This window comes from Lepeophtheirus salmonis, chromosome 4, assembly GCF_016086655.4.
Source record: "Lepeophtheirus salmonis chromosome 4, UVic_Lsal_1.4, whole genome shotgun sequence".
NCBI lineage: Eukaryota > Metazoa > Arthropoda > Copepoda > Siphonostomatoida > Caligidae > Lepeophtheirus > Lepeophtheirus salmonis.
In genome coordinates this window covers 19,571,412-19,584,567 of record NC_052134.2, presented here as the reverse complement: position 1 = coordinate 19,584,567, position 13,156 = coordinate 19,571,412, and the positions used below count along the sequence as shown (strand labels likewise).

General features: G+C 30.7%; 1 long non-coding RNA gene across 1 annotated transcript; it reads left to right on the top strand.

Moving 5' to 3' along the window:
* The first annotated feature begins 7,636 nt into the window (after positions 1-7,636).
* On the top strand, positions 7,637-8,414 carry LOC121116747 (uncharacterized). Its single transcript, XR_005863934.2, has 2 exons — positions 7,637-8,006; positions 8,190-8,414. It is a non-coding gene; the product is annotated as an uncharacterized lncRNA (long non-coding RNA).
* The last annotated feature ends 4,742 nt before the right edge of the window (positions 8,415-13,156 follow it).

Below are 13,156 nucleotides of genomic sequence, written 5' to 3'. Positions count from 1 at the left end.
CACTATACATATACAAAAAGACCATTACTCTCACCACTAGTCGAAAATAATAGATCATAAACTTGAATTATAATTCATGTTATAATGTATCCGACAAATTAACCCGCATAAAACTTTTTAAGGGTTTATTATGGGATGTAAACAAAACTGGGAAGCGTAATTATATTAACTCAAAATAAGGTCCTCTTGCAACGGTCTCCCCTATAATTATTTATTTTTCTATTGATAGATATGCCTAGTATTTTTTTAAATTTCAAATTGTCTTATTCTTATTTCTTCATAAAGTTGTACATTTTTACTCTTCCTTGATAGTTTTACATTTGGCTGACATTTTATCTGAAATGGATGAGGGAATTTATTCCACCTTTTACACGTTTGAAAAGCTCCAAGCCAAATGTAAGACTCTCATGGAAGTTGATACGCTGCTATCCATCTTATTTGAAAGATAATATGACGTTTCTTCGCCATCTAATACGCATCCATATAGTTTTAAAAGTTTGGTGCATCCAATGTTTAATTGTTGTTCTTTTTGTCTCCCTACTATACTTCATTTTTTGTTGTATAATTTGTATTAATCGGTTTTTTACCAGATTATTATACTCATTTTATTGAAGATTTTTATGAATCTTGATTAACTACTACAGAGTATTTTTATTACATTTTGACTCATCGTGCTAATTAACTGCTGTATTGACTTTTTTTAGGTATTTAATTGTAAACTAAAATGTTCATTTATATATGTCACTTTTCTAAAGGAATAAAGTCTTTATGTGAAAAAAAGGCCATAAAACGAGTCACAAGTGCCGATAATAATGTTAGAATTATATATCAATAAATATTTATGGTTGCATACATTTATCTGAACTTAATTGAAAAACTTGATTTCTCCACCTAGTAATATTAAAAATCTCAAGTCAAACTGATTTCAAAACTTTATAGACATGAACGATATGTAATCAATTTTGATATACAGGAAATATTTTTATTATTAATCTTATAGAACCAAAATTTTGCAATGTAATTCATTTCAAACTTAGTTTTTATATTTCCATAACATATTTCTAAATAGTTTAAGGCTGTACTCTTGCTATCCTAGTTGTAATTCAAATTATCAATCTTCCTACATACAGAACAAAGGGAACGTATTTAAGGAACAAATATAAAAGTGTTAAACCAGAGATGTCCAACCTGTTGCCCACGGGCTGCATTTCGATCTACTTAATGCTTTGTGCTGCTCACTATTAATTCTCACATCAAGTAATCTTTTTAGCAAAATAGTCACAATATCATCAAAACGCGTAAAACGCGCAAAATTCGTACCAACATTGAAAATTAAATTTTAAGGATTTATTTTATAAAAAAGGAATTAGAACATATACATAGACTATACTGTATGTGTCGTAAGTCCTTGTACACTTTTTATACAGATAATAACGTTTAAATTTCGTGAAAATTTCATAAAAAGAGAGAAATAAAAAAAAGCTAGTTTCCTTTTAGGTGTTTATTGAAGAAATAAGATCAACCGTAGGTCTTTTAGCAGTTCAATAATACAAAAATGGAAAAACTTCATCAGAAGATCGTTGCGCACATTAGAGCCGGTGACAATCCATCCGTGATTGCACGTTACTTGAGGACAATTAGGACCACTGTATACAACGCCAAGAAGCTCTATAGCATAACTGAATCCTTTTTCGATCGTCATAGGTTGGAAATACCAAAATCGGACCGTATAGAGAACCTCATAAGGAGTGTGAAGGCAAAGATGGACGCGAACCTTCGTGACAACATCTGCCAAATGGGCACGAAACTCAGGGTTCACAAAACGGCTGTCCAGTGCATCATTAAGGAGGATTTGGGTCTCAAGTCTAGGGGTGTAAAAAAAACAGTGGTTGAGGGCTTTACACTGATTGAAGAGGCTGGAATGATCGAAGATCCTCCTTAATACATTGAAGAAACCCAATAGGAAAGTCCTCATTATTTCAGATGAATAAAATTTCACCTGAAATGTCAGCAACTTCCTCAGCCTTCGATACATCACCAAGACACCAAAAGACCGAGGTAAATTTCACTAGGGTTTGAAAACCCAGCCAATGTCATGATGCTCGGTGTCATTGGTTCAGGCAGTAAGGCGTTTCCAACAGTGTGGATAAAATAGACATTGAATGGCAATTAATATAAAACTATCTTGGCCAAGAAGGTGTTTCCTGCCTCCAACGCAACCTACGGCATTGTAAATTGGGTATGGATATAGGACAGAGCACCATGCCACACTTCCAAGGTAACCCGAAAGTATTTGAAAACAAATTAGGGGAGGATAGATTTTAGTCGAAGGAGATGTGGTCACCCAAGTCTGTGGTAAGTTTTGAACCCACTGGGAGCTCTGTATTGTGGCAGAGGGTGGAATTTAAAAAAAATAATAGAAATTAAAATATCTTTCATCTCCTTTTTTATAATTTTTTCCCCATCATTAATAGTATGCCTAATTTTCTCTTTTTTTTCTAATACAGTAAAAAGTGTAAATAGACTTATGATGTATACAGTAGAGGCTGTATTTCATGTAATGTCTGCATTGTTGAAGTTTGGGACCTAAATAACCAAATAATATAAGTAAAAACTAATGTCAAGTCACTGGTCAAGGCGGTTTTTTTTTGCCTTAAGAGACATTCACGAGAGGCTTGGTAAAATTGAAATCATAAATATATGAATAATATGGTGTGAATTAAGGCATAGGGAACAAGGTACAAAAAAAAAAAAAAGATAGACAGTTAAAATAAAGATAATTTTAGACAAAAATAAGTTTTTTTTCGATGGAAAGGGGCAAACATTGTATCAAAAAGTGGTTTATAAATGACACATTATTTGATTTTTCTGGACCGATATCTTAGTCCAAAGCCAAATTTCCTTTTTCAAAAAAAAAATATTCATTATTTATTTTTATTTTTAAATATATTTTCCAGCAAATTAAACCCGTTTTTTTGATTTGATTTGTTGGATTGTTGAAGTTGTAATGGCCTCATACCAGTCTAAAATTTATCGTCCAACACCTAAATAAACCTTTTTTTATTCATTTTAAGGAAATATTTCGTACTACTCCCGTGAATTTCGACGTCAAAATAGGATTGACAAACAAAATAATTTAAATCTTCTCTCTTTATTAAAAATAAATATCTCTCTTACGTCTAATCTGTATATATATATATATATATAATAGAGTTTGTTTGTTTTTCCTTTATGGGTTCGCACACCGTTGGAACTAAGAGGATGAAACTTTGCACGAATGCCTCTTTTGAGCCTAGTCAGGCTAAGACGGAAGTGCCAATTTTCGTGGGGATTTTTTTTTGTTTCACGTGCAAAAAAATGACTTACCAATGAAATATTGTAATTGTTGAGAAAATAATGTTTTTTGAAATTTGTCGAAAAATTCGTTTGCGTATAAATTAGACACATAAAAATTGATTATTCATCATAATGAAACTTTAACTAAGTATTTTATAGTCAATTTCAGGAACTTTCGTTTCGGTGATTTTTTCCATTAATATAGATATTCTTTAATTATTAATTATTTCCAAAGTATCACATTTGATTTAACTTTTGATCCAAATGTTAAATCTTTTATTAGGAGCCAAAATCATAAAGTACCATGTTAGTAATTGTTTTTTGTAATTTAAAGGTGAGGGCTTAACCCATATTTTCTTAATTATGATGCAAAGATATATAATTTAAGCACTTAAGATAATTATATATTCTGTCGTTTAAAAATTTTAATTTTGATTTGATAAACACATCTTACTCATTCAAGTGAATAAATTCATTATTCAAGTGATGACTATGACACAAAATTGTTAAGTTCAATATTATGTTTTGAAGACAAATTACTTTATTTATACTACCATCTTTTGATATAAAAGGATATACCTATTTACTGTGTGCAGGATGTCATTTTTTTGTGCTGTTGTATTTGGTTCTAAAATTATAATCGGGGTGACAGAGAAACAAAATACAATCAATCCAAATATTAGCTTCTCCTTTCACCCTTAATTTTACATTTTTGGAATCAGACAAAAAAAAGTGCACCGCTAGAAAAAAGTGTACAAATGTCTTATCTTTTAGACGCTAAAATTTTATTGGGGATGAATATTTTTCAGGTTTTACACGGCAAAATGACGGATTCATTGGAAGATCATCTGAAGAAGTTAAGGGGACCATCAGAACAAATCCTTTAGCTGCTTAGATCATGTGCTAGAGCGTTTAAGCGTCTGATTAACACATATTTTTTTTTAAACACAAGGACAAAGTTGATTTCAATCCTTACTAGAAAGTTGGTATTGAGGTGAACTGTATTGCTGATATGGAAGGTCAGTTACTTTTATGAAAATTATATATAGACTGACTCATATACATTTTCCTCGGTCAAATGTTTTGTTTTGACAAGTCAAAATTTTTGCCTCAGGGCCGGATTTATCCCGCCTGTAGGTTTGATACTGCCTGGTAAATAAATCTGTATTTTTAAATTATATGAATGAATTCACTGTTATTGCCTTTAAAAAAAAAATTATATATTGTGTGCTAATGACGCATTGTTTTAGTACTCCCAGAAAACATGAAAACAACGCTGTGGTAGAGCTAACACTATTACTGCTAGAATTTGAGTCTGTCGCAATAGAGTTAACGTGTTGTTAAACTATTATTTGTGTTCTCAAGTTGTTCATAGTATATTAAGTATAAGCAAAATTCAAATAATGATTTTCATAAATAATTTGTTCTTCTTTACACTAATTATTATTAGTATTTGTGACTAATACAAAGGAAAAAAGTAAAGTTATTGTTAGTTCTATGTAATTTTGCAATGATTTATGGCCCGGACTACGATCATGTTAATCAGCATTCAGCCACCAAACCAAAATGAGATTCACACACCGTGTCTAGAGTAAGTCTTTCTGATACCACTATTACCTGATCCCAATCTTCTGGACTACAGCGTGTAAAACGTCTTGAAAGCTCATGTTGTTAAGACTTCAATGTGGAAAAATTGAAAATCGGTATCAATGAATACTGGAACCAGCTGTTTAAACAATACATAAAACCTGCTCCACGGCTTGTTCCTGTGTCAATAATGTAATTGTATTCATGGTTGGTGAATTCATTACATCAATATATATTTTTTTGTAATTTTTTACTTCAATAAAATGTACTTCTATTTATATATTGCACACTATACTGGCCGTAAAAATGTTTTGGAACATGACTTTAATTGCCTTTTGAGAGATTTTGGAAACCTAATTTTGATCTTCTGGGACAAGAAGACATTTACAAGGATTCCAGTGTACAATAGGGAAAATGATCGGATCGTATGTTTTGGAGAAGTCAACTACAACCTCTGTGAAGTGTCCACCACCAAAAATCCGGCCTCAGTAATGATAATCCGCATTGTTTCATATAAACATAACTAAAGGAAGCCAATTTGGTTCCCTGTTGGATACATATTGATAAGCAAGGATTACTTGATGATCTTGTTAACAAAAGTGCTTCCCTAAGATCGTAAGATCACACAATATCAATGAAAGCCAATTATTGCTTTCAACATGGCGGGACTCTTGCACAAACGGCAAAAATCGTGCAGCGTAGGATGACAAAAAAAAAAAAAAATGAAAATCTGTCCGAAGGACTTCTGGCCACTGCAGACCCCTGACCTGAATCCCCTGCAGCATTTGTATCTGGTGGCGAAGTGAAAACAAGGCCTGTAGACAACGTCACAGCAGTACACCCAGTATTTCCGTGGATCACATCTTATTTTTAGTGCATATCTTCGGTATCCCATCAAAAATAATAAATAATATATTTTGATTGCTATCAGCAAATTGTCATTGTCATAATTTGATAACAATTATGACATATTGATGATGAAAGAAAAAACACATTCATATAATTTCCAAAAATATCTCATTTGCATAATACACATTTTATGAGAATAATATTATGAAAGTGCTATTTTTCTGCTAATTGTAAAGATTTAAAGAAATCTGATTAACGAAGGATATATTGACGTGTTAAAATTAATTTATCTATATTGTTTGTAAATTTTTAATAACGATTATTCATGAAGTTTTATATTTTGTAATACATTCATTTTTGCATAAGTAAATATGAGTGAAGTAAACTAGGCGGATTTTATACAAAACAAGTGTTCATTGTTTAATACCAAACAAACAAATTGTAGGAATGCTCACTCCTAAGCTAGAAAAATCCAAGTTCAAGACACTAAACTAATAATCAAACATAATCGCTAGTATTTGAATGCAAAAAGAGAAATGTATTCCTGATCCAAAATACTGGAAAAGGATAAGCCTATAAGTCACTTGGCCTTTAAAGCCTTTTTTTAAATTGCGTTTTTGAGTATAATTTCGATTCAGAGCCATATTTTGAAATGAAATAACTGTAAAAATGAAAATTGTCGAGTAAAACAATTGGTACAAGAATTACAGGATTCCAAAATTTAATTATTTATTTGATACCCTTCATACAAAATGCTTCTAGTTATACAATAATCTAGTCAAAGGAAGGATCATATATGGAAGCTAAAAAAATTTCATATTTTTTTCAATTGCTTTATATTATAGTTAAAAGGAAAGAATACATTTTATAATCCAGCTTCAAAAGATTTTCTGTCAAAAAAAACCGTGATTTTGTTTAATTTTTTCAGTTTAACTTTCAAATCTCTTATAGAATATATAATGAATAAGCAATGTACTTAATTAAGTCAATTATTTTACTATTTTTTATGACAATATTATAGATAGGAACAATTTACACTCAAAAATACCTTTTGGGGCATGTCCTAACTAACAGACATGCATGCTATGATATGTTTATTTATTAAATCATAAAATTCATAAAAAATCTAGGGAATATTGCAATTGATCATTACAACTTCTCCAAAAAATTATTATTACCCCACAAAATCAGTATTTATCCAATACCTTGCAGAAAAATTGACAAGAAGTACTGTCTTTTTTTTTTTTGGACAATAATCTATGAAATTAAACAATTATTATGCAAATTTTTACTGTATCTTCTGAAAGAAACTGCTATCTAATGTAATATATTTTTAGTTTTAATATTACAAAATATAATTAAAATTAAAAGAACGTATGACCCAGTTCATGCTTTTGTAGATTGCCGGTTTTTAACCATTCTAAAACAATATGTAAAATTAAATGAAAAAGGTTTGAGGGGTGGAGATGAAAAGTTTCAGAAAGCGATTTTGGTGTTTGGACTTTCACGAAGGGAAAAAAGGAACTTCACCTGAAACCAAAGTGTTTGAATTTACTCTGCTAAACTGATACATAGGAACGGATCAGCATCAGAAGTGATCAAGTTTATTCCATCTATGGGATCCAACAAAAGAAGAGTTTTTAACAGAATAATCAAGAATTTTAGGAAAAACTTGTCATAGTATCATATTTTATCGTTTTAATTTCAAGTATTGTACATAATTTTGATATTTTAGTAAATTTTTTCCGTATGTATATTTATGGTAGATATGGTTCAACTCAGGGGCACTAAATTTAAACTACAATGTTTTTTTATGTATCTGTACGTAATTTCCATTGACTTTATTATTATATTTATATTACTTTTTATTTATATTTATATTAATATGGAGGACCCGACTAAAAAAAAAGAAAAAGAAGAAGACCGTTACTTAACTATAAATATATGTCTGTATGATATACAAATTGCAACTTAAAATATACTTGTAAACATTATCAATTAAGAAAAAGGAACTAAAAATTCATATTATAAGTTATAGATAATGGAAACTATCAGGAATGGAATGGGTGAGAGGATTGGAAAAATTCCCTCTTGACAAAAACTCCTGAACGGGGTTGAGGGAACATACAAAACATTTTATGAAGCTTGTAAAGTGGTCATTAGCCTCTCAGCATTGATTGAACATACACTTTGATGAATGGACAGTTTGTCGAATCATCACTTTGTCATACAGTGTAAGTTTTGTCGTCCAATGAATCAATTGATTATTAATTTATGAATAGTTAATGATTGCAATTCGTAACAAATAATTAGACATTTTATTTTTTGAAATTGGAGTCACACAAATGGGAATCATAAATACATAATTTTGGAAAATGAATCACCATCTTATATATATATATATATTATTTTTTTAGGCAAAATGTCCATTCGACAAAGTGTCTATTCAGCAAAGTATCCACGATCGGTTTAAAGTAAAATAGTAGCAGGGAGAATGTTTATACGCACTCGTTGGAGCAACTTGAAACAAATAAGTATTATAAGAAAAAAAATAGAAGGTTTTTCCTCGATTATTCATTTCAATGGAAAAATAAGTGATGTTCACTGAAATAAACGAAAAAGAATTACAACTTCAAAATTAACACGTATATTTTTATTTTAATTTTCAATTTGTATAGAACGTTAACAAAAACAACACTATTTTAAATCCTCTCTCTATATATAATAGTATATTACAATTGATACCACACCTCTCAAAATTTGAACGTATATATTAACATATATATATATTGTGGATATCACAAATTATATAGTATTTACTCTTTAAAAGAATGAATAAATCAAGACATTATGTACTCCTAGCCAGATATAACCAAGATGGAGCAGGCCTTATGTCTCTGACATGATAACAATAATAATGACACCAGTTATGTGTGTTGTAGAAGTTTTTTGGGGATAGGTCAATGGTTTTATACTAGTTTATGAGATCTTTATAATCATCATGATTGAAATTCTTTGTTTTCTTAATCAAGTTGTCCCCTATCAAAAATAACAATAAAGGTTGAAATAACAAATATGTACTTCTAAGCCCAAAGTAGTTATAAAGGGGATTCCATATTACGGATATGAAAATATACTCTTGATGAGTTGTCTATCTACTTAAAGTAGTCAGTGAAGGTCAAAACTATATAAAATTAAAAATATATTTAAAAGTATATTATATACTATAGCTGAGCCTGCAGGCTTGACACGTCATAATAGTTGTTTTTTTTTACATTTATTTTAAAGAAATAAAATTCCTCTAAATGGGGTTAACCATGATTTTCACGTATTTTTTTCTACATCAAATTGCCGAAAGGTTTTTGACTTAACAACACATAATTTGATAAAACGATGTAGATTTTTAACCTTGCATTAGTGAACAACATTTTTAGGAAGAGGTTAGGAATTGGATAAAAATATTAAACGTTCTTAATTACATGATAAAACGGTGAACATTTCTAATAATTACTTTATCAAAATTTTATATCATTTCTTAACTATTCCATTCAGTATATTATTCATATATCTTTATTTTAAAATAATTTGAAATTGAAAGTTTCAAAAATTTAGCTCTCTTATGGTATGCATTTTTCAAAAAAGCTCAAAATTATCCATTGCTTCCACATAAAGCAAGCACTACCCAAGAATATGGGACAAAGTAATTAAACACTTATATATTTAATTATACGCGGAAACTAAGTGTCTTTATTTCTTCTAATACAAGAACACAATAACTCTACTTTTTATAATAAGACGATTAAAAAAAATACAAATCAACGAGAAAATACAAATATATATGTGAGGGTACATAGAAGAGAATAACATAATAATAAGTAACACTTCCAGATATGAATTATTTAATTATAATATACATATCAATTCATTAAATCAATACTAATTCGTAAGGCATAACCAATGTGACCTTGCAAACTGGTCTTGTAAATGTTCGACCATTAGAGACTCGGATAAGAATGCTTCTAACAATCCTATCCTTAATCAACTTAACACTAATAACTATTCCTAAAGGCCACTCTGGTTGCCCTAATCTTCTGCTACTACTACTACTACTATATCATCTACACGAAGATTTCTTTGGGGATTTCTCCACTTCGCCCTCCTCTGCTGATCTTGAATATACTTTCTCATCCATTGTTTCTGAATAGATTGGAGTAACGTTTTAATTTTTCTACATCCATTATTAGGATGATAGACTTCTTGACCAAAACTATCTGGAATAATATTGAATTCTGATATTAGCATTGAAGGGGACAAAACTAATTACCCGACTTGGATGATAAAGGCACTTAGGGTCTACTATTTATAACACACTCAATCTCAATTAGGCTTTCCTGCTAGTTCTGACATTTTGATTGGCATGGATATGCTCCCTATGTTCTTAGGTAACATTCCGATCAAACTTGGAAATATTGATGACCCATTCGAAAAACATTATAGGTTGGGTTGGGTAAAGGGGGGTTGCTCAGTGATAAAATTTGAAGGAAAATAAGGTTCTCCATAATGTATTAGTAGACAAAATACAAGACATTTCCGATTATTCGAAAATGGAGAGTGTTTGTGGATCGATTAAAACGCATATATCGAAATCAGAGTCTGAAGCCCAGAAATTTTTTGATGATCAAGTCAATATCAACATGAAAGGTTTCATTGAGGCACCACTTCCAACAATTCAGTCTCCGTTGAATTTATTTTTGACTCGTGATATAGCCTTAAAGAAATTTAAACAGTTGGAAGTTAAGTTTCGTAAAGATCCTAATTATCGGAGGATGTGTATAAAGGCAATGGAAGATAATTTTATCAATGATTTTATAATGGTCAAGAAGGTATCTCCAATTAAAATTGATACTCGACAGGATTCATGTTATCTTCCTCATCATGGAGTACTAAAATAATCCTCAGGTACAACCAAACTTAGAATAGTATTTAATGCGTCAGCTAAATCTGCTTATTGTAAATCTTTGAACGATTATTTGAATGTAGGTCCAAACATTCAACATGAACTTCTTTTTTTTATCCAATTACAATTGTTACAGACATTGAAACAAATGTATAATCATATGTTTGTTCCAGAATATCAAGAAAAATACTTTCAGGTTATTTTAGAGAGGTACTTTTAATAACATTATTGAATGTAGACATAAGAAACAAGTTTTTGGGTAGTTTTAGCGCTGCACATTCCTGCGTTCAATGGAAATCCCGAAGGCTTGGTTTCTTCAAGTAAATTCTTTACGTTATAAATAACGATATGTATGTTGATAATCTTGAGTCAAGAGCTTACTCTGAGGATGCTGCTGAATGTTTGGTTCATGAGTTGAACAAGATTAATTGAAAGGGGAACTTAAAATTAAGAAAATGGTGTACTCACGTTCCTTCTTTTGTTAAGAGTTTAAATAAAAAGTTATTGAATAATGAGAAAAAGGAGCTTGTTAGTAAAAAAACATTGGCGTTAGTTTATATATGGGACCCCAAGGGTGGTTGTATATATATTTGCGTGAATTTATTGAAAGCAAATACTTATCCTACAAAACGTATTGCTTTGTCTGATTCAGCTAAATGTTTTGATCCTCACGGAGAATTTTCTCTAATATCTTTTCTGGCAAGAGCTATATTTCAGGATACTTGGAAGTTAAAGTTGGGGTGAGATGAGGCCTTACCAGAAAACTTGCAAATAGATTAAGTGAAGTAGTAATTTTCTTCGAGCGTAAACTTAACCATTTCGTAAACCGGATACCTTTTACAAAATATTAGACACAATGAGAATGTTACTACAGCTGTCAGACGTCAAAAAAGTGGTAATTCAAAATGCAACCACTAGATGGGCCACCCGTTACGGTTACATTAAAGATGATGGTCAAATCACATGGATTGCACAGTCAAGAAAAAGGAGGACAACCCTTCTCCAACAAGATTTAGATAAAATATTCCATAAATTTGCTGCATCCTTAGAAAACATAAATAATCAACATTATAACTGTCCTTCTTTTGGGACTATGAAGGAAGGATATCTGCAAATCCTCGATGTGTAAATGTGTTCACTGATGGATCAAAAATTGAAGATAAGGTTGTGTATGGATGGTGCATTTCGTGTGGGAAGAATCTATCCTTGACGGCTATGTAAATTTAAACTGGTATAACACAGTGTTTCAGGCGAAGTTGGAAGGAACTTTTCAAGCATTGCCAGCTCTTGTTGGGATGGGAAAATATTCAGGTTGTCCAGTGGTTTTTCATTCAGATAATATGGCTACCATAGATTGTCTGTAAAAAAAAGAGGAACCTTTACTAGACAGCAAGAAAGGTTCTGTCAATATGTCATGGGTAAAGGGCCATAACAGTAATACGGCAATGAATATGTCGATGTACTAGCTAAAATGGGATGTGAAATGATTAAAAAATCTACATTTGAAGTCCCACTGGTCACAGTAAAAACTGAAATAAGAAAAAAAAAATTATGTCTAGTTGAACTAGTGGCGTGGTGATCCAAGTTGTCGACAAACAAAGTACTTTTTTCCTCGTCTTTGTAAGGGTGAAAAATATATAAAGAGAGAAGAACATCAATTAAAAAGTTTTTATGTTTTGTGATTGGTCATATTCCCTTAAAGAAGCATCTAAAGAGGATGAGCTGGGTATAGGATGACTCATGCAGGTTGTGTGTAGAAGAACCAGAATCTCCTGTACATCTTATAACGAGATGTGATGCCCCAGAAAGCGTGAGGATTAATATATGGGGCTTTATTCGAGATTTGCAAAGGAACAAGAAAGACATTAAATTTTTTATTGAAATAATTATTACCACTGGTCGTTTTTACGATGTTTTTTTTTAGAAGTTTGTGATTTTCACAGTAATCACGAACTGTCGTCAAATGACATTGTATATGTAGATTTTTCATTTCAGAGAGGATCTTATTTTCAATCTATATGCACCGGTTGCTGTACTAAATTTGAGTTTCCATGACCTTGGGGCGGATGTGTCGTTACATATGCTCCAGGTGTAAGAATGGAAAAAAATTTCCACTCTACTCCGCAGAGATAAAAATATTGAGAATCGCTGTCTTAATTGCTTAATATTATTAATTTTTTTGGTTTTAAAATATTTTTCTTGTGTAAAACGTTTCATAGAAGATATATCATTATTAAAAGAATAATTAGGAATTTTTTTTCTAATTTCTTAATGATAATTATCTATTTAGCGTAATTGCTTATGCAAAATCATGCTAATATATGTTTACTGTTAGCAATAGCCTTGTTTTAAATGTAAAAAAAAGTTACAATGCGACACATTTTTGTTGAATAACAAATAAAAAGGCGTTTTTTTTTGGCTATGAAG